Source organism: Panthera uncia, chromosome F2 (assembly GCF_023721935.1).
Source record: "Panthera uncia isolate 11264 chromosome F2, Puncia_PCG_1.0, whole genome shotgun sequence".
NCBI classification, from domain to species: domain Eukaryota; kingdom Metazoa; phylum Chordata; class Mammalia; order Carnivora; family Felidae; genus Panthera; species Panthera uncia.
The window spans coordinates 47,438,643-47,462,046 of record NC_064812.1 but is presented as its reverse complement, the minus strand read 5'-3'; the positions used below and the strand labels follow the sequence as shown (position 1 = coordinate 47,462,046).

The 23,404-nt window shown below is 35.6% G+C and overlaps 1 long non-coding RNA gene across 2 annotated transcripts in view; it reads left to right on the top strand.

Moving 5' to 3' along the window:
• The window catches only part of LOC125924566 (uncharacterized), an 80,334-nt gene that overhangs the window by 52,372 nt on the left and 4,558 nt on the right, over positions 1-23,404 (top strand). The window contains exons 4-5 of one of the 2 annotated variants that reach the window (XR_007458474.1): positions 7,299-7,351; positions 11,122-11,273. This is a non-coding gene — a long non-coding RNA (uncharacterized LOC125924566). The remainder of the gene's footprint in view (positions 1-7,298; positions 7,352-11,121; positions 11,274-23,404) is intronic. The other variant, XR_007458473.1, reaches the window with a different exon arrangement.

Below are 23,404 nucleotides of genomic sequence, written 5' to 3'. Positions count from 1 at the left end.
TTCATGTCTCCTCAAAATGTGCCGCTCATTGTTAAACAGGAAACTCTGCCAACAAGGAGCTCAGGAAAATGTAGTTAGGGTATCTTTGTTATGATGTGGGGGAGATGTAGATGGCAACAGGGATGATACTGCTCAGCAGGAAATATGAAACTGTGACTTGCCCTGTACCCATCTTGCTTCTACATAGAGGAGTGTCTCCAAGCATAGGCCATTAGATTTATGCAGGGCTGAGATGGAATTCTAATAATATTTTTAACCTCATGATTCAGCCTTCCCTAAGACTTCCCAGTTACAGAAGCCAGTTGGTTCTTTTGTTGCTTTACGTGTGTGTGTGTGTGTGTGTGTGTGTGTATTGAGTTTCTATCTATAAAAATTAAGAGGGTCCTGACTACTGCAACAGAAACAGAACAGGGTAGGGGAGTGGACTATGAGCTTAATCATTAGGTCAATCCTCTGATTATGGGAAGATAATGCCTCACAAACGGATGGTATCTTAGTTCAGGCTGTCAAAACAAAATACCAATCACTGGATGGCTTAAACTACAGAAATTTACTTTCTCATAGTTCTAGAGGCTGGAAGTCTAAGATTAGGGTGCCAGTGGATTTGGGTTCTGGTGTGGATTCCTCTCCTGACTCGTAGACAGGTGCCATCTCACTGTTTGCTCACGTGGCTACTCTTCAGTGTACACTCACAAAGGGAGAGAGATACAACAAGGGCATAAATCCCATATTGAAAGACCTGCTTTCATGACCTAATCTAACCCTAATTACCTCCCAAAAACCTGTCTCCAAATACTATCACACATTGGAGGATAGGGCTTCAACATATGTATTTTGAGGGACACAATTCAATCCAAATCATTCCACCCCTTGGCCCCCCAAAATTCCTGTTTTTTTCAAATGCAAAATACATTCATTCTATCCCAATAGCCTTTAAAGTCTTAACTCATTTCAGTATCAATTCATATACAGTCTCATTTAAATATAATCTAAATCAGTTATAAGTGACATTCAAACTACAATTCATCCCAAAGTAAATTTCTCCAGCTATGAACTTGTGAAACCAGACAAATTAAACAATTTTTTTTAATGAATCCAGACACAGACCAACACCCTTCATTAAAATTAACTCAAAATGGATCACAGGCCTAAACAGAAAACATGACACTATAAAACTCCTAGAGATTACTTAAGAAAAATTTAAGTGACCTTGAGTACAACAATGACTTTTTAGATACAACAACAAAGTCACAGTTCATGAAAGAAAAAACCTTACTCTGCAAGTGATGTTATCAAAAGAATGAGATGTGTCTCATATTTGCAAAAGAAATGTCTGATTAAAGACTGTTATCCAAAATATGCAAAGACCTCAAAGCTCAACAATAAGAAAATTAAAAACCTGATTTAAAAGTGGGCAAGAGACCTGATCAGACATCTCACAAAAGAAGATATACAGATGACATGTAAGCATCTGAAAAGATTCTCCACATCATATGTTAGTAGGGAATTGATAATTAAAACAATAATAAGTTACTGGTAAACACCTATTAGAATGGCCAAAATCTGTAAACTTCACTAAAAACTGACAGACATGTGGAGCAACAGGAATTCTCATTCATTGCTGATGATGGTACAGACACTTTGGATGAAAGTTTGGTGGTTTCTTAATTAAATTAATTAATTTAATTTATAATTAAATTAATTAATTTAATTTATAATTAAATTAATTAATTCTTAATTTAATAAATTTAATAAATTCTTAAGAATTTAATAAATTCTTAAGAATTTAATAAATTCTTAAGAATTTAATAAATTCTTAATTAAATTAATTAATGTAATTAATAAATTAAAATTAAATTACCCTCTTACCATACAATCCAGTGTCACATTTCTTGGTATTTACCCAAATGAGTTGAAAACTTGAAAATTTGTGTCCACACAAAAACATGGACACAGCTGTTTATAGTAGCTTTTTCCTAAGTGCCAAAACTTGGGACAATAAAGATGCCCTTCAGTAGATGAATGGATAAACACACTGGTACATCCAGACAGTACAATATTATTCAGTGATAAAAGCAAATGAACTATCAAACCATGAAAAGGTATAGAAGAAGCTTACATGCATATTACTAAGTGAAAGAAACCAATCTGAAAAGACTACATACTGCATGATTCTGACTATAGGACATCCTGATAAGGAGAAACCATGGTGAAAGTAAAAAGATAAGTGGTTGCCAGGGATTAGGAGAGAGACAGCAATGAATAGGCCGAGCACAGAGGATATTTAGGGCAGTGAAAATACTTCATATGATACTATACTGGTGGATATATGTCACTGTACATTTCTCAAAACCCAAAAAACTTACAACATCAAAAAGGAACCCAATATAAACTACAGACTTTGTGTGACAATAATGGATCAATGTAGGTTCATCAATTATAACAAATGTTCCCCGTAGTGAAGGATGCTGATAGTGGGGGAGGTTGTGCATCTGTGGGCATAGGGAATTTATAGGAATTCCTCTATATTTTGTGCTCAATTTTGCTCTGAACCTAAAAATGCTCTGAAAAGTGAAACCTTTTTTTCATTTTTATAAAAAAAAAACTTTTTTAAAAGTTAAGGTAGCCAATGACCTAACAATTAAATTCCTAGAAATTTACCCAAGAGTGAAACTGTATGTCCACGTGAAGACTTGCATGCAAATATTCATATAGTATCCTTAAACGATGCTAAAAATTGGAAACAACCCAAATGTCCACTTACAGATTAATGGATAAACTATATCTGGTTATCCTTACAATGTAACACTATTCAACAGTAAAAATGAACGATATACTGATAAAGTAAAATAAGTTAGATGAAACATAACATATTGTATGATTCCATTCATATAAAGTGTCCAGAAAAGGCACATCTAGAGAAACATAAAACAAAACAAAACAAAACAAAACAAAAAAATAGTGGCTGCTTAGAGCTGGCGGTGGGAAAGGAAATTAAATGCAAACAGATAAGAATATTTTGGGGGTACTGAACATATTTTAAAACTTAATTTTGATGGTTACCCAACTCTATAAATGTATTTAAACTTTTTCATTTACACACATAAAATGTGTGAATTTTATGTTATGTAAATTATAACTCAATAAAACAAAAAAATGACAACTTTTTAAAGCAATTTACAATCTGACTAAAATTTTTAATGAAATTCAAAAGACTTAGAATAGGCAAAACAGGGGTGCCTGGGTGGCTCAGTCGGTTAAGCTTATGACTCTTGGTTTTGGCTCAGGTCATGATCTCGTGGTTTTGTGAATTCAAGCCCCACATTAGGCTCTGCGCTGGCAGCCCAGAGCCTGCTTGGGATTCTCTCTCTCCTCTCTCTCTGCCCCTCCCTCACTTGTGCTGTTTCTCTCTCAAAATAAACAAACAAAGAATATGCAAAACAACTTAGCCAAACAAGAACAAAGCCCGAGGGCTGGCTAGTACTACCTGATTTTAAGACAAAATAAAACTACAGTAATCAATATAGCATGGTATTTGCATCAAGATAGATAAATAAATCAATGGAACTGAATATAGAGTCCAGAACTATATTCACAGGTGTAAGAGAAATGATTTTTGACAAAATCCAATGCCAATTCAGTAGAGAAAGGATAGTCTTTCAACAAATTATACTGAAATGATTGAACATCCATATGCAAAAAGTAGATTTTGATCAATACCTTGCACCAGATATATAAATTAACTCAAAATTGATCCTCGACCTAAGTCTAAAACCTAAAACTATAAAACCATAGAAGAAAATATTTGCGACTTTGGGATAGGGAAAGATTTCTTAAGTATGATATAAAAAACAAAATCTATAGGGCGCCTGGGTGGCCTGGGTGGTTGAGTGTCCAACTCTTGATTTTGGCTCAGATCATGATCCCAGGGTTGTGGGATGGAGCTCCATGTTGGGCCTATGATGAGTGTGGAGCCTGCTTAAGATTCTCTCTCTCTCTCTCTCTCTCTCTCTCTCTCTCCCCCCTTCTGCCCCTTTGTCCCTCTGCCCAGCTCTTGAGCACATGCTCTCTCTCTCTCTCTCTCAAAACAAACAAAAAAATCTATAAAAGAAAAATAATAAACTGGACTTCCATTAAAATTGAAAGTTTCTGTTCTTTCAAAGATACTGGTAGAAGAATGACAAGGTAAGCTACAAACTGGTAAAAACTATTTGCAAAGCACAGATCTGATAAAGGACTTGTATCCAGAATATTTAGAGAGCACTTAAAACCAAGCAAAAACCATAGAAAACAAATGAAAAAAACTAAACTCAAAAAAAAAATGGATAAAACTTTGAACATACACCTCATCAAAAATATATATTGGATTTCAAATAAGTATATAAAAAGATGCTCATCATCATTAGTAATTAAAGAAAAATATTAAAACTATAATAAGATACCACTACAAACTTGTAACAATGTTAAATTTAAAACACCGACTATATCAGGTGTTGGTGAAATGTGGAGAAAGTAAAACCCTCGTGCACAATTGTTAGACATACAAAATGATATAACCACCCTGGCAGGTTAAATGGCTAAGCAGGCACTTATCATATTTATCCTAACATTTTACTCCCGAGTATGCTCCCAAAAAGGAAGGTATGTCTATACAAAGACTTATGCACAAATATTTATATCAATTTGTTTGAAATAGTCAAAAGCTAAAAACAACAAAAGTCCATCAACAGGTAAGCAAATAAATATGGCATTTCCATACAATGGAATTCAATTTAGCAATCATAAGAAGTGAACTACTGGTAATAATTAACATGGATGACTCTCAAAATAATTAAGCTAAAGAACCAGATAAAAAAGAATACACATTGTATTATTCCACTTATATAAAACTCTGAGATGTAAACATTATTCATGACAGAAAGCTGATCACTGGTTTCCCAGAGAGGGAAAAGAGGTTGGGAGGAAGGGATTATAAAACAACATTAAGAAACTTCAGAAAGTGCTATATAAGTTCGTTATCTTGATGATGATGATATAGTTTCATTGATCTAAGCATGTCAAAACATTGAATTGTAAGCTTCAAGTATGTGCATTTATTGGATGTCAATTATATCTCAGTAAAGTGATGAGGGAATGAGAGTAAAAGACAAATTTAGAGAGGAGGTCAGGAGCCAAATCAGGCAGGCCTGGCAAGGCTTGTGAGGATTTTAATTAATTTTTTTTTTAACGTTTTTATTTATTTTTGAGACAGAGAGAGACAGAGCATGAACAGGGGAGGGTCAGAGAGAGGGAGACACAGAATCTGAAACAGGCTCCAGGCTCTGAGCTGTCAGCACAGAGCCCGACGCGGGGCTCGAACTCACGGACCGCGAGATCATGACCTGAGCCGAAGTCGGCTGCTCAACCGACTGAGCCACCCAGGCGCCCCGGCTTGTGAGGATTTTAAAATTTTAAGAAGGGGAAAACACTGAAATGTTTTTAGGCCTAATAGTAAACTTTTCAAATAGCATATACGGTATTTGTTGATGAATTAAGAGGGAACAGTTTTACCCAGGGCAGATAATTTGCCTTTGCAAGTAGAATAGTCATGCTGATGGATGAAAGGCACAGTCCACTAAGAGCTGCTACCATTAAAACATGATGTTTCACCAAACATCTCTCAGAGCTCTCTCAGAGTTCTAGGAGATGCATAGACTGACATTAGGAGACTAATAATGACTAATGCAGGAAGAATATTGACTATCTGCAGGATGGCTTCACCAATAGTATATGTGTATGAGGGTCCGGCGGAATAAAGAATAGGTAAAGAGCGATTAGGGATGGAGTGTGCAAAGCAGCAGCTGCCTAAGTCCAAAATTTTGTTAATACCCATCTTAGAAGTAACTCACAATTCCAAAATAATATTTTTTAAATTAGCTTGGTCCTATCATATTTCAGTAAGTTTTCCTTGGACAATTTTTTTTTTTTTTTTTTTTTTTTTTTTTTGGGACAGAGAGAGACAGAGCATGAACGGGGGAGGGGCAGAGAGAGAGGGAGACACAGAATCTGAAACAGGCTCCAGGCTCCGAGCCATCAGCCCAGAGCCTGACGCGGGGCTCGAACTCACAGACCGCGAGATCGTGACCTGGCTGAAGTCGGACGCTTAACCGACTGCGCCACCCAGGTGCCCCTGGACAATTTTTTTTTTATCTAAAGAAAGACACAGTATTACATCACTCTTACGCAAATTAACACTATTTCTTATTGTCCTTTATTCTTTACTGTGAGATATTGCCATGGGAGTGCATGAAAAAGTGTTTCTTTTCCATTAAGAATATATGAAAAATTAAAATTAGCAGTATGGCAGAAGGAAGAAGATGCTGGAGTATAGTGATTATGAACTATCACAAACATAGCTGAGCTAAAGTAGAATGTCAGTAATTAATGAAAACGTAAGCAGATTATTAAGGTTCTTGTACAGTTTTCAAGTACTAATGTAAATCAGCTACATAAAGCCAAGGCCTTGACTCATCCTCCAATCCAACAGTTTTCCATGTTCTCTTTCCTGCCAATTTACTCAGAAGAAAAGTGTTTTTCCCAAGAACAGGAGGTAAAAAGGATATGTCTCCTAATGAAAGCCATTTGTAACAAGAAACAATCTTTACTTAAGAAGGAAGTTAAAAGTTCAATAAAGTAATTAGGAAACTAAAAATGCTCCTTAAATTACACCTTTTGAAGCCTTCGCTTGATGTTGTTTGCATCCAAAGTTGGTTGTTTATATCCTAGGCATGTGGAATTGATTTCTGTCTTCCAGATATACATGCAAGGTCCTACTTGTTCATCAGACCTAGGAATTTGCAAGATCTGCCTGACAAAATAAAAGTTAAATGTTAATTCTATTGCCACCCCATCCACTGCTACAAAAATTTGCCTTTCCCAATAATGAAGCTAGCAATGTTGGTGTTAGAAGCTAGAAATGATTTGCATGTAAAAAGAGTCACATTTGCTAATTAGCAAACAGGACCCCACCAGGTACAGATAAGATCTGGGTCTCAACTTAAAACAGAAAAAATCTCCATTAGATTTTTAATGAAATCTAAGAGCTGCTCTTTGGAGTGGGGGAGAGAGGTGAAGGGGAGTTAATTACATCAACTGTGTTTAAAATAAATAACAGCTTTAAAATTTTGAGTTGAAATGACTTTGGTTTATTTTTAATCACTTTTTACCCACCTTATTATAAATCCTTTTAAACTTAATGCTTTGTTACTGGAGTAAATTTTTGATGAGAAAAAGCTCAGTTTATTGCTTACTACTTTTAGGGAAGATGTTACCTTAACCTAATCGAATAGCATCTCAGTGGGGAAAAGTCAAGGTAAGGATGTTTACTGAAGATGTGCATTCCGATTTACTGTAATAGGAATAGGACTGATCATAATTCTATTTTTTGCATTTTTTAAATATTGTAGCAACATCAACTTTTAATCTACACTTCAGTGTTTTAAATTTCCCCTTCTTGGGGACAAGAATTTATTGCCATGAAATTTTGAAAACCCTACTACACTTAGCACAATGGCCTTCCTCAGAGTGTGTGGTCAACAAAGACATGTTTTAAATCAGGTATGGATTAAAAGTAAGAGATTTTTGAATTCCCTGATCATTAGCTTGAATATCACTATCTAAAAAACTATTTATTAGCCCTAATAATGCCTAAAATAATTTTGATGCTTGTTGAACTTCTCTTCTTAAGACTTTACCAGTTAGTGAAACATTTATCTTCACTTGATAATGATGCTTATAACCTCCACTAAATCCTAGGTAGGACAAATTAATAATGGCCTATATAACAAAAAATAAAAGACTTCCACCAGAAGCCTTTGGGAACCAATATAATGAGATGTTCCCTGTATTATTAGATGAAACTGTCCAAATGCATGAGAGCATGAAAAATTAAATAAATAAATAAAATCCTATTTTCTACTACAAGGAGATAAATACGATGAGGTTAACTTTATGTGTCAACTTGGTTAGGCTATGGTGCCCAGTTTTGTTAAACACAACTGTAGATGTTGCTATGAAGGCATTTTGTGTTTAAAAACAGTAATTTAAATTTAAATTTAATTTAACATATTTAAATACATTAAATTTAAACACATTTAAAAATGTAATTAAGAACATTGCCCTCCATGATGTAGGTATATCTCATGCAATCAGTTGAAAGCCATGAGTAAAAACTGACTTGTACAGGACTCCTTCAATCCTGGAAAGAACAAGGATCCATCTTTTTCCATGTATTGTATGCCTTTCCTGCCTCCAGGGCCTCAGATAGCCCCAATATCCAAAAGTTTATAGTATTAGGCCCCCCTACTCAGCATTTCACAAAATATCACCTCAGACCAAAAGACCCGTCACAGCAAAAATTGCCAAACTGAGTTAATCATTGAACCTAGTTAAATAGTCAAAGAAGACTTTCTTCAAGGCTGCAATAGAATAGAGAAGCCAAAGCTCAGTCTGAACTCAATTCTGTTGAAATAAAAGACAGGAGGTTTTCTAAGTGCTGGGATAAGCTAGTGGAAAAGTACCAGAGGATGGTATCTGGGAGGGTGATCAATGGGATGTGTGGAACACAGTGAGTTATTGAGTTTGCAAATGTTTTTCTCTGTGATTAGCCATCTGTGTTTGCTAATTGGTGTTCACGGAAGTTAGTCTCCTACTCTCCCACAGAATCTGGGAGATACAGGTCCTACCTTTCCTGATGACTACATTTCAAAGAATGACTCCAGGAGAAAGATTTTCCTGGATTGTAAAACTGATAAGAGGCTTTTTAAAACATTTACATGTCAAAGGCATATAGGAAGAATATATAACTTTTCTAATGGGAATGCTATCAAGAAAAGGGAAGTCAAGGCCTAGAGGCTTTCTAAGGTTTAATCAAGATGAAAGGAGTATTAAGCCTTTCTTGGTCAAACTGAATGGCAAAAGAGATACAATAGTGGGCACATGACGAGAGGATCCACTGGTTCTCTCAAATACACTGACAGCATTTTAGATCAATTGGATGACCTTCTGACAACACCCTTAAAATACAAACCTGGAGATAAGATACTGCAGGCCTAGGGAACCATCTTCTAAGTTTCAGTATGTACCCCAAATCAATAAACATTATATGGTGCTGCATCACCAATAGGTGGAGTATGTAGGTCCAGGAACTATGGGATAGAAGAAGGAACCCAGCTTATCATCATTCTCGGTGACTCACTTGGGAAGTTGTCCCTGAAAATTTTATTATGTGAGCCCAGAGATCATGATTATCAGAAATAAATGCATCTACAATAGGCCACAGCAATATTCCCATTCAATGTTAAGCTATAGCTGCTGTTGTATCACTTCAAACTTCTCATGCCAGGAGACCAGCAGGCTCGTACTGGCTGCCAGAACCAATTATGTGCATCCCTTCTCAACATGTAACTCAGCATTAGTAGCTTGAAATTAGCCAAAAGGGGAGTAGTTACACCATAGAAACTGCAAATGCTACAAATCAAGGCTCCCCACCCCTACCCCCAGAATTGGCTGTTAAACGTTTACCAGCAGACCACTGACAGCAGTCAAGGAAAGGAGTCTCCATCCTAGCAGGAGTAATTGATCTTAATAATCAGAAAGAGGAAGGTATTTCATTCACAATAGCAGGGGTAACTCTTTGAACTCAAAGGACCTTGAGCCAGACGGAGGGCCACTGCTATCTCCTGATCACTTCCATGTGTCAGATAACTAGTTATTACTCCCACACATTGCTAAGGAAACTCTCTGGACCCATTTACCACAAAGACTCTCAACCTTTTGGCCTTAGACAGTGGAAAGAGTTTTTTCTCTCTCTGTTTTCCAAAAAACACCCATTCTCTCCATAGCAGGAAGGACAGTGGGACGGGCCATTTCCTTCAGGGGAAACCCCCACCCTCACTCACAGGATGTGCTCTGACTTTTTTTCCCCCTCCTTTGGCACAGACAAAGCAAGCCTCATAGTTTTCAATATGTTTCCTGAAATCTTGTGTTGTTCTGTCTAAAATAAAACCATGTGGGAAAAAGCAATTCAATAGCTAAATATTTAGGAGTATATTTTTTCTAATTCTTTAAGGACAAAGTTTGGCTAGATATAAACCCAATTTGCATTATACTTTATATCTCAATCCACAGTATCTACATTTGAAATTATTGTTCCTATATTAGGTGGGTGATTATCTTACTTTTTTGTAGATATTTTCATATTTTTTTCTAAAACAAAAGTGTCTGTGTTAAAAAACTGACTTGATCTTCCTACTCAATTTGACCATGATTACTAGTTAATTTGCTTAACAACAACAACAACAACAACAACAGTTCCTCTTTATGGACATTCTACTACAAACACAAATTTTTGCCTCTCTAAAATGCACATTTTTTAACGTGTAGATACCTTAGGGCATATTACAACATTTACTTTTAACATACCGTTCCTTTTATTTCCCCCAAAAGCTATTATTATATTGAGAATTTCAAATAATGATATTCCAGAATGAGATATATGAGATAACAATTTGCTTATCAAAATGTATTCCTACATATATTTTATGTATCCAATTGCAAGTTATATATAGGAAAGTAGAAAAACAGGAAGTCTTTGGGCATGTCCATTAGGTGTTTTTGGAAATAGATTCCTGGAAATGTAATTACTATTTTGACTCAAAAAGTAAAAAATTGTGAAATTTGATACATTTTGCCAAGTTGATTTTCAGGAAAATATTTAGATTTTATTTTCTTCATAACTGTATATGGAGCATGTTTTCCCTTTCCCATGAAAATCCTATCTTAAAAACCCCCAACCCTATAGTGGTGGTCATTTTGGCTGCTTTTTGTTTTTTATGATTGAAGAAGTACTTAGCAACAATTAAGAAGACTTGCATCTTCTACATCCCAGAAATTATCCACTGGAGAAGAGAGGAGAGCTCTTGGCACCCATTATGGGTTAAATTGTGTCCCTGCAAAATTCGTATGCTGTAGCCCTAATTCCCATTGTAACTGTATTTGGAGGTGGGTCCTTTAGAAAATAAATAAAGTTAAATTAGGTTGTAAGGACGGAGCTCTAATCCAACATGACCAATGCCCTTACAGGAAGAGGAAAGGATATCAGTGTTGCATGTACAAAGAGGAAAAGCCATGTGAACACACAGCAAAAAGGTGGCTGTCTGCAAATCAAGGAGAGAAGCCTCAGGAAAAACCAAACCTGCCAGAACCTTAATTTTGGACTTCTAGCCTCCAGAACTGTGAGTAAATAAATTTCTGTTGTTTCAGTCACCCAGTCTGTGGTATTTTGTAATGGCAACCCTGTGAGACTAATGTAGTACCTGATCAATCACACATGATTCCAACAATAGCAAGAAGGGCTGGGGGCGGGGGGGTGGTGCTGACATGGTTTTTGGTGTAAACGCTGAAGAAGCACCTTCTAAGCAGAATGTTTTTGTATATAGAAAGGCACAGGTCAATGCTCCCAAGGCAGATAAAGTCGAACCGGAAGGTTCGCTCCAGCAATGTGTGGCCTTCTCTTGAAAGGTATTTTCCAACTGTGTGTTCAGATGGCAGTCATAATGTATTGGATATGTGGGAGATGCTTCTGATTTAGTGTAAACCTTCATCACACTAGAAACTACCCAGTGGAGAGAAACCCTTCAGAAGTTCAGAATCTCAAATTTGAAGAACTGTAGAGTCTACATGTTTCATAGAAGTCCTTCATATATGGGGACGGAGAGAAGCATTCCCTAATTCAGGTCTTCTCAAACATCAGGTGAGGGATGGAAAGCCACACAGGAGCACCAAATGGGAGGAGACCTTTCACACTGAACATAGGGATTACAAATGCACTTAGTATGGCAGTGACTTTAATCACAGTGCTTACTCAGCACTAGAGAATATACACTAGATAAAACCCTTACAAATGTGGTGAATGCAACAATTATTTAACCATAAATCCATACACCATAAATCATACATTGGTATTTCACACTGGAGAAACACCTTACAAGTGCAGCAGTTGTGGGAATTTCTTTGGCCAGTGCTTCTATCTTATTCAATATCAAAGTGTTCACACTGGAGGAAAGACTTTTGACTGTAGCAAATGGGGAAAATCCTTTATCTACAACTCCAGACTTATTGAGCACTGGAGGATTCTCCCTGGAGAAAGGCATTTTTAATGCAGCAACTTTTTTGTTAATACAAAATCTCCAGCCTCATTAAACATGAAAGCATTCACAATGGAAAAAGGCCTAATGAATGGGGTGAGTGTGGAAAGTTCTTCAGCCATTTCCCTAACCCAATTCAACACTGGAAAGTTCATCCTGCAACAAGGTCCTTTGAATGAAGTGAATATTGGATATGATTTAGCAAAAGGTCCAACCTCATTTGACACCAAAATATTTACAATAGAGAAAGATCCTATGCGCAGACTTTAGCCAAATGTGTGTTCCTGATTCAACACCAGAAAATTCACAGCCCAGACAGTCCTTATAAGTGCACTGAATGTGGGGAACACCTTCAGCCAAAGGCCTAACTTTTTTCAGTATCAGAAAATTCACATTGAAGAAAGGCCTTAGGAATGCAGGGAATGACTCACATCAGGAAGAAGCTATGAAAGTAGTCTTTATAAGGGAGAGAACCATCAGTTGAACCTCATTCATCCATATATGTACACTGAGGAGATTCCTGTGAGCATTAAGTATGTTGGACACCTTCTGGAGCTCCGTGGTGTGGTCTTACATTCCCAAGCCTTTACTAGAGCTATGCCCCTACCCGTATGTGTGGCAAAAGCCATCTAAACTCTACTAGTTGGCAGGTGCCCACACTGTGCATTAGTAATCTCAGGATGTTTAGAGCAGGCAGACCTCTGTCCCCTCTCTCCAAATCCTAGAGGGAATTTTGAGTATCTGGAGTCCCATTAGGGGTCCCAGTCTCTCCCCACTGTTTTACTTAAGTACAAGACCCACCTGTTTTAATCTCTTCCCATTCATCCTATTGATGAGGGAGGGATTCCCATCTAGGGTTGGGAAATGGTGGAACATGAATCCCAATGCTGAACAGCTGAGATTCATAACAGTTAATTAATTACATATATGCACAGACCAAGGGAGGAAGACACTACATATCACACAGAGCCACACAGGTTGCATTTAAGAACAGAGTGAACAATCAGGCACTATAGGAAACAGACTTCATAGTATCAAGAAGGTAAGGTGACTCCTGCTTCCTGTGGGAGGGACTAGGTTGTTGGAGTAATTCTGCAGGCCAGCAGGGAACTGAAACCTGTTACTCAAGGATAAGCAGGCACTATGCCACATCTCCTTGATTAGGAGGCTTGTTTGGCTAGAGTCCTTACCTGTGAGGGCAGAATAAGGAGGGGAATTTGCACTTAGGACATTTAAGGCCCTCCTGATGTCACCATATATCCAAACAGCACATAATTTGGGACCTTAATTTTAGGTCTTACACCATACTATCTTTAGCCAAGAAGACTTGACCTTTGTTCTGCTTGCAGCTTGCAAAGGTTAACCTTCTTCATGGACATTGTTGGTCTCAGATGATGCTCATGATAGATTTTTTACAGATTAAATATCACTCAACTGGAGAATAATCTACACATTGCTTTGGTTTTTATGATCATAAAGGACTTCTTTTTTAAAAAAAATTATTAGTAGGCTTTATTTTTTAGAGCACTTTCAGGTTTACGTGAAATTGGACAGATTTATAGTACAGCAAGTTCCCGTATCCCACTTCTCTCCTCTGTTCTCAGTTTCTCTGTTAACATCTTGCCTTAGTGTAATACATTTGTTATAATTGTTAAAGCAATGTCAATTATTATTAACTAAACCCTGCAATATACACTAGGATTATTTTTTGTGCAATACATTTCAATGAGTTTTGATAAATGCATAATGTGATGAATCTATCATTACAGTTATCATACAGAATATTTTCACTACTCTAAAATTCCCCTGGATTTCACCTGCTAATCTTTTCCTCCCCCTACCTTTGAACTCCTAGAAACCACTGATCTATTTACTATCTCTACATTTTTGTCTTTTCCGGAAAGAATATCATATAGTTGGAATGGTTTGCTGATGCAGACTTTTAAGTTTCTTAAAGAAGCAATACCCACTAAATTTCCTCTGTATTTTTTTGGCTTGATAGCTCATTTCTTTTTATCACTAAAATAATATTTCATTGTATTAACGTATGTACTATAGTTTGTTTATCCATTTACTTTCCTTTTAAAAATTTTTTTTAATGTTTATTTCTTTATTTTGAGAGAGAGAGAGAGAGCAATCTTACACGCATGCAAGCTGGAGAGGGGCAGAGAGAGAATCCCAACCAGGCTCCACAGTCAGCACAGTGCCCAACACAGGACTTGATCTCCCAAACCATGACTGTGTGATGATGACGTGAGCTGAAATCAAGAAATCAAGGGTCAGCTGCTTAATGAGCCACCCAGCTGCCCATATTCATTGACTTTCTGAAGGAATTCTTGGTTGCAACCATTTTTGGTAATTATGAATAAAACTGCTATAAACAAACAGAAATTTACTAATGTGAAGAATGAAAATGATACACCATTATTGCTTTATTTGCATTTTTGCATTTACTTTATTTGCAAGTGTTAGTGAATAGTCTTTCAAGTTTTTTTGGCCATTATTTTTTCTTTTGTCAACTGCCTATACCTGCTTTTGTGTTTTTTACATATATATCTATAGCTAGTTTTAATTTAATATTTACAATGTAAAAGAGGCAAAGTATGTCTCCTTTACCCCATCCCTACCTTAACCCTGTATCTACTTGTTAGATTCTGTTAGCTGACACTTTGCAGGTGAAGAAATGAAAGCAAGGAAAACTTACACAGTTTTCTCATATGATACAGCGAGTGAGTGTGGGAGACAGATTGAATTAAGACTCTAATTCAAAAACCTATGTTCCTATCTACTCTCCCATTATCTTCTCTATTGATCTATTCATCTATCAATATGTATTTATAGCATAATTAACCTCATCTCTGCAATATATGTTATACATCTATCCTATGACTTTCCATTCTATGTGTTGAAGTCACCAAATTTCTACAATGTGTGTCACCAGCCCCTGACATCACCTCTGATCTCTAGTTGGAGGTTTAACAGAATTTTATGAACCTAAAATTCATACTACTCCCTTCCCCTAAAACTTTTTTCAGTCCTCCCCATTTTCATAATGATGCCACTACTCATCATTTGTAAACTAAAAAGAAAAAAAAAAGAAACAAAAGTGCCATCACCTTTATTGCTCTTTCACTTTCTAGATTACATCCATCAGTAAGTCTTATTGATAGTACTTTCAAATATTTTTCAATATAATCACTTCTGATCATTTCTACTTCTCACACACAGGTCCAAGCCATCATTATCTCCTGTCTAGCCAACTTCTATACTATTCCAAATGTTTTCATATTTTTTCTTACTTGAAGTATAATATATATGCAGTAAACCATAAAAATGGGACGTGTATAAAGAAAATTTTTAGCATTTCTGAAGGCTTTCTCATTTCACTTTCCAAACAATATTCTCCTCACAGAGGTACCCGTATTCTAGCTCCATCACCATAGATGAGTCTTCATTGCTCTTGAACTTTAGAATGAAATCATTTGGTTTATACTGTTTTTTACCTAGCTACTTTCAGCCAATACATTGAGATTCATTAATCTGTATTTTCGCATGTCACACGTGCTCTTTATTTTTTATTATTACATGATATTCAATAGTCTTATTACAGCACAATTTATCAATTTTAACAGTGACAATTCAGACAATTTCCAGTTTGTGCTTATTAAGAAAAAGTAGCAACTAACATTATTTTACATATTTCATGATGGCCATCATACACTTTTCATTTTTTTTAACCAAGATGTGGAATTAGAGGGTTATTAAATAAGCATATGTTAGTTTCAGTGGATACTAACAAACACCAATTATACTTCCACTAGAAATGTGTATATTGTTTTTGTTAATCATTTTACGTTGTAGAAATTGAGGTAGAAGTAGTTAGTAGGTCATGTGGTTTTTATTTGCATTTCCCAGAGGACTATGGGACAAGCACTGTTTCATATGCTCACTAGCCAACTAGACATCCTCTTCTCTGACATTCCTGTTCAAGCATTTTACACATCTTTTAAAAATGGGGTTGTTTGTCTTATTCTTTTTGATTAATAGAAAATCTTTATACATTTGAATACAAGCCTTTAGCACATATGCATATTGAAAATATCTTCTACAAGGCTGTAGTTGGCCTCTCCATTCTTTTAATCATAGCATTTCATTCTTTTAATCATAACTTCGATAAACAGAAGTTTTTAATTTTATTGAAGTTTAACCCATTGTTAGTGTCCTTTTAAAGAAATATTTGCCTAATATGATGTCCTGAAGATATCTGCATGTTTTCTTCTACAAACCCTATTATTATATTGATGACACTAAGGCTACTCTCCATTATAAACTAATTGTGTATAGTAACACAGAAAGTCAAAATTCATTTTCCCATCTAGCTATCCAATTGCTCTTGCACCATTAAAAGACCATATTTTTCTCACTAAATAGTGGTGGTATCCTTGTTCAAAATATGGTAATCTTACATGTATGGATCCATCTTTTCATTTGCTGTTCTTTCAGTAGTCTATTCACTTATGTCAATACCACATAATGTAGTTTTATACTATGTGTATACCTGGAAGTTTAATCCCTACAACTTTTTTCTCCTTGCTTAAGATTGCTTTGGCTATTCTAGCTAATTTTGATTCTCTTATAAGTATTAGAAATAGTTTGCCAATATCCACCCACCTACCCTCCCGAAAAAAATCCCCTGCTGTAATTTAGATTCCAATGATCATTGAATTCAGAAGCTAATGTAGGGAAAATTGACATCTTACAAATATTGGCTTCCAATCCATGAAAATGGCATAAAACTTCATTTATTTGTCTCCTTTAGTTTTTTCTCAGAAACGTTTTCTAGGTTTAGAGTAGAGATTTTGAGCATCTTTTGTTAGATTTACCACTAGATAATTGAGGCATTTTTTTGGTAAGCTTTTACGTTTAAGTAACCTCTACGCTTAATGTGGGGCTTGAATTTGTACCCCCAAGATCAAGAGTCACATGCTTCACTGACTGAGCCAACCAGGTGCCTCAATATTGAAGTATTTTTATACTATGTTAATGATACTGCTTATTTTTCATTTTTTTTCAAATTATTTGTTGCCATTATATATGAAAAAGAATATTTGCCTTTTGACTTTACACTCGGCAACAGTGGTAAATTTTCTTAATTCCAAAATTTACTTGATTATTCTAGGTACTTTCACATATACAATCATGTTATTTGTAAAAGGGGATAAGTTTATTTCTCCCTTTCATATATTTATGTATTTTATTCTCTTGCATTGCCTCCTGAACCTTCATTACAGTGTTGAATAGAAATGGCGATAGTGGTCATATTTTCTATGTTCCAGAATTCAGAGAAAAAATACAGATCTTCCTTAACTTAACAGTGGAGTTACATTCTGATAAACCCATTATAAGTTCAAATTATCATAAGTTGGGGCGCCTGAGTGGCTCAGTTGGTTGAATGTCTGACGCTTGATTTTGGCTCAAGTCATGATTCCAAAGTCATGGGGTCAAGTTCTGTGTCAGGCTCTGTGCTAAGCACAGAGCCTGCTTAAGATTCTCTCTCTCTCTCTCTCTCTCTCTCTCTCTCTCTCTTTCTCTCTCTTTCCCTTTGCCCCTCTCCCCCACTTGCACACTCGTCTCTTTCTAAAATAAAGAAAAGAAAATATTGTAACTTGAAAATGCATTTAATATACCTAACTTCCTGAACATATAGCTTAGCCTAGCCTACCTTAATCATACTCAGAACACTTACATTAGCTTACAGTTGGGCAAAATCATCACACAAAGCCTATTTTATAATAAAGTGTTGACTATCTCATGTAATTTATTGAACACTGTACTGAAAGTGAAAAACAGAATGGTTGTAAGGGTACAGAATGATCCTATCTGTGTTAGTTGTTTCCCCTCATGACAGTATAGCTGACTGGGAGCTGCAGCCCACTGCTGCTGCCCCACATCACGAAAAAGTACTGATCATACCACATATCACTAACCCGGGAAAATATCAAAAACCAAAATTCGAATTACACTTTCTACTGAACGCTTGCTTATTGCTTTTGCACCACTGCATACTAAAAAATTAAAATTGTGAGTCAAACCATTGTAAGTCAGGGACTGTCTGTATATAATTTTCCATCACTATAAATGATGTTATCTGTAGGTTTTTTATAGAAAACTTTATTAAATTAAGGAAGTTCTGTCTGGCACTAGTTCGCTGAAAGCTAAATCATAAATGGGTGTCAAATTTTACCAAAACCTTTTTCTGTATCCTTTGAAAAGATCCTATTAACTCCTTTCTATGAATGTGATGATATCCACTGGTTGATTTTCAAATGCTAAACCAAACTTGCATATCTGGAATTAATTCCACCAGACTAGTGGAAAGTACTAAACGTTCCCATTTAGCCCCTGACTCACCCCTTCCTCACGACATGCATAACCTTCCCCACCACTAAGATTCTGCACCACAGTGATGCATTTGTTACAAACAATGAACCTACATTGACACATTATTATCACCCAAAGTCTGTAGTTTATATTAAGGTTCCTTTTTGGTATTGTATATTTTATGGATTTTGAGAAATATATAACAAGAAGAATCCACTATTATAGTATCATATGCAATAATTTCACTGCGCTACAAGTCCACTAAGTTTTCTGTGAACCTAAAAATGCTCTAAAAAAATAGGCTCTTAAAAAAACTGATAGAACTGATGGAAGAGGATTGTTTTCCTATCTTGGTATAAAGTACAAATATAAAATATTAATAGAATATGAGAAGACTAACAATTTTTCCTGAAGACCTGGACAGCAGAGCCATTAATATTTGAAAATAACATTAGTGAATATCAGAATCCCTTGATAAAATTTGTCCACCTAATATCAGAACTAAAAAGAGCATAGATCTTTAAAACCCTTGATATTTACCTATGATATTTATTTTTTTATTATAATGTTCTTGTTATTAGAGGTGGTTTAATTGTCATCCTAATAAAAAATGCAGAGAGATACCACCTGGAACATCAGCTAATTTCTGCCAAAAAACTGTCTTCAATTTTATAAGCTAATGATTTAGGTGGAGGGATGTTAATCCTCATATCAAACAACACAGTTGGTTGAGTAGCAGGCCACTCATTTGTCCTTGGCAAGACAAGGCAGTTTTCATAATCTTAAAAAGTCATGCGAATGTACTCAATGAGCATCAAATTGCTTTAAATGGGCTGTTCTGTTATAATATAGATATATTAGCTTTCAGCTATGTCCTCTATTCCAAGATATAGCTGGAACTATCTTTGAAGAAATGTCCTTTTCTAATAAAACTAAGTCCACACTAATGTTTATGCTCTCTTTTTCATATATTGTACTTCCTTTTGATAAAATTCTAGATGATAACTAGCATCATCTATTATTTTAATATCTATGAGTGTTTGTGTAAATGCATACATAAACACATTTATGTAGCTTACATCTAAAGTTCAAAAGATTTTTGGATTTTATTCAAAATGTGAATCTTTGTGATATAGAAGAAACCGGATTAGGACCTGATTTTGAATTGGATCACTATCATTTACTATTGGTATGACTCTGGGCAAATTAATTTCTATCTACCTCAGTTTTCTCATCTTGAAAACGGGGATTATAATACCTTACTAAATTGTTAGGTGAAAATATTAACATAAATGTAGACAAAGAACTTAATATCAGTCCCAACACTTTGCAAGTAGCATAATCAATAATATTATCATAGCTAACATTAATATGATCCCTAAAATGAGTTATATTTTTAAAACATGGTTATGTTTTTATATGAAGCTGTTATAGTTTCTGTTCTAAAACATATACTTTTTGAGGCAAATAAAAATGAGTCCCTTTTTTACAATAATTAATTTAAGGAACAAAGTAATTCATTGGCATTTCATAATGGTTTGGTACAGTTTCGCCTATTAAACTTCATGTGTTTTTGATGTAATACTTCATCCACTGACTTCCCATATTAGCCGAATAGCTGACTGTAAATGAAAAGGTCATCTCTCATGAGAATTTATATTCCATGTGGGAAATTGGAAGTGCCCCAAGTCTAATTTTGCCAAGATAAGCTCTTTAGTAAAATCTTACATCCCATTTCCTTAAGTATGTTGTAAAACAACATGCTTTCTTTGGTGGAAAGGGGAATGAAAAGACTCTATTTTTAAAACTAGAAATATTAAGCTAAATTAAAACCTTATAACATGTTTTATTAAATCCTGGTTCTGTCTCATACCCACCCACATGCACATGTGTGTGCATGCACCCACACACACACACACACATACACATCAAGCCTGCAGAAGTTAATAAGCTTCATTAAGAAGTTAATAAATTATGCTTCATAACAATTGAGAAAAAGGTGTTTCCTTTTAGAGGAGTCTTCCTCCCATGTCTCTGACAAAGCATCAGATATTTTAAAGTCTTTGTAATTTAATCAAGACATAAGGATAAGGAGCACCTGGATGGCTCAGTTGGTTGTCTGACTCTTGATCTCAGCTCAGGTCATGATCTTGTAGGTAGTGGGATCAAGCCCCAGCATTGGGCTCTGCACTGAGCATGGAGCCTGCTTGGGATTCTCTTTCCCTCTCTGCGCGCCCCCCCCCCACCCCGGCCCCACTCAGTCTCTCAGAAGAAATACACTCAAAAATATATATATAAGAATAAGATATTGTATTTTTATTACAGTATCAACTCAGTGGCTGTGATCTTAAACGTTAGTCTGTTTTGTGTGTAACCAAAGTTTAAGAATATTGTTTTAGAGAAAATCTCTTTCTCTTGAAAATATTATTTCTTGGTTTCTTAAGCTTTGATAGTGAATTTCAGAACACACCAATCCTAATTAACATATAAACTCTAAATAAAATATAGACTTCCAGGAAAAAAAAAAAAGTCTTCACTGTTTCCACCAATCAAAACTTAAGAGTCTTTAGTTGGATATCCTTTAGTACTTATTTGTCACATTAATCCTAAGACACAGAGTTGGCTCCTATCGGTGATTCCACACACTCAAAATGTGGCTAGCATCTCACAGCCTCAGATGGATGCTTGAACTGCTGCCATGTTCCAGAAAACAGGAATGTGAGAAAAGAAAAGAGACAGCTGACTCTTCGCCTTAGAGGTGCAACCTAGAAGATGCACTATCACTTCCACCACTAACATTGGTTGGAATGTGATCACATGATCTTATTTAGCTTCAAAGGATGCTGGGAACTGTAGTCTTTAGTTGGTTTCAGTACACCCAACTTAATATTGAGAAAGGAGGCAGAGACAGGAAGACCAGAGTAGTCTAATTACTAAAGAAAAAAGTGATAATAGATATTTGGTGAAAGTCTCTGTCGTATGGATTCAGGTCTTTGCCTTTTACCATATTCATTATACCCAAGATACCAACAATTGTAAAATGTACAGGTAATTTATATAGACTATGAAGAGAAGAAAGTTACACAATACATTTCTTATCCCTGAGTATTTTATTTTATATATTTTGAAAATATTTTTTAGGGGAACCTGTGTGGCTTGGTCAGTTAAGCGTCTGACTCTTGATTTTGGCTCAGGTCAGGATCTCACAGTTTATGGGATGGAGCCCTGCAATAGACTCCATGCTAATAGCACTGAAGCCTGTCTGGAATTTTCTCTCCCTCTCTCTCTGCCCCTTCCCCACTTGTTCTCTCTCTCTCTCTGTCTCTTTCTCTCTCTCTCTGAAAATACAGAAACATTTTTAAAAAAATATCCTTTTAGATTTATTTAGAGATACATATGATTAGGCTTTGAGTACCAGTGGCCATGTTTTGCACACAGCATTGGCCTTTGTGCCTACAAAAGCATTGGTGATGCAGCATTCTCACCTCCATGATTTCTTCCAAGAAGCTGATGCCATTTGTAAATTCTGATGCTGACACTTTTTGATTTTATTAGAAGGTCTCAAAAAAAAAAGTTTTTCAGAAAACCACCAAGACTCATATTCCTTCCTCAAATGATTTGGCTGAAATGCTGACAGTTGCATTTTTGCTCTTCATGAAACTGGAAATAACATCTAAGTTTACGAGATATACATTTTTTAAATGTGCCAGGCCAACAGGTAGTGAATGATGTTCTCAGTGTTAGACATATCCTTATTTTGGAGATGTTAAACTGTGAAAAAACATATTTTAGAATCAAGTTAAGGCATTTCAATTTAGAGAGACAGTATTATAGAGTATTTAAGAAGATGAGTCTGATATAACCTCATGCAATAAAACCATTATTCTGCATCACATTGGGTGTGTGACGGTGGGCAACTTACTTACCAATTCGTGACTCCAGTTTCCTATCTGTAAAAGGGGAACAATTACAACATCTAATGCTTAGAATTGTTGTGAAGAAATATACTGATATATGTAAAGGTTTTAGAACTGTGCTTGGCACTTGTAAATGTTATACAAATGTTGGCTATTATTATTACTATTTCTAGAATGCTATGGGATTGTGAAATCCATAGTTTCTGATTTATTCAGGCTTTCTTTTCTTTCTTTCTTTCTTTCTTTCTTTCTTTCTTTCTTTCTTTCTTTTAATTTTAGAAAGAGAGAGCAAGTGGGGGAGAGTGACAGAGGGAGAGAGAGATAGAATCCTAAGCAGGTTCCATGCTCAGCACAAAGCCTGATGTGAGGCTAAATCCCATAACCCTGGGATCAGGACCTGGGCCGAAATCAAGAGTCAGATGCTCAACCGACTGAGCCACCCAGACACGCCTGTTTTTATTCTTACTCCAACATTGATATTGTATATTTTCCCAGAAAGTTATCCATTTCATCTAGGCTTCCAATGTGTTATACTACTTAGCAGTTATTCATAATATTCTTTATAATTGTGTTTTGACTTTCCTCTCTGAAGTGATATCTGTTCTTTCATTCTGATTTTTCTTTTTTCTTTTATTCTTTTCTTGTATCAGCTTTGCCAAAGATTCAATCTTAACATTTTTAAAGAACTATGTTCCAGTTCTGTTGCTCATTTTTGTGTTTGTGTATGGCTATTGCTCTTCAGTTCACTGGTTTTCTCCTATGTATTTATTTCAACATGTTGTCCTTTTTTGTTTTTTTAATTCTAAGTGTTTGTTAATTTCCCTTATGCTATCCCTTTATATAATGGTATGTACTTTTAGTTTTTTTTTGTGTGTGTGTTGTATTTCTGTGTCTAATGCTGTTTTTTTTTTTTGTTTTGTT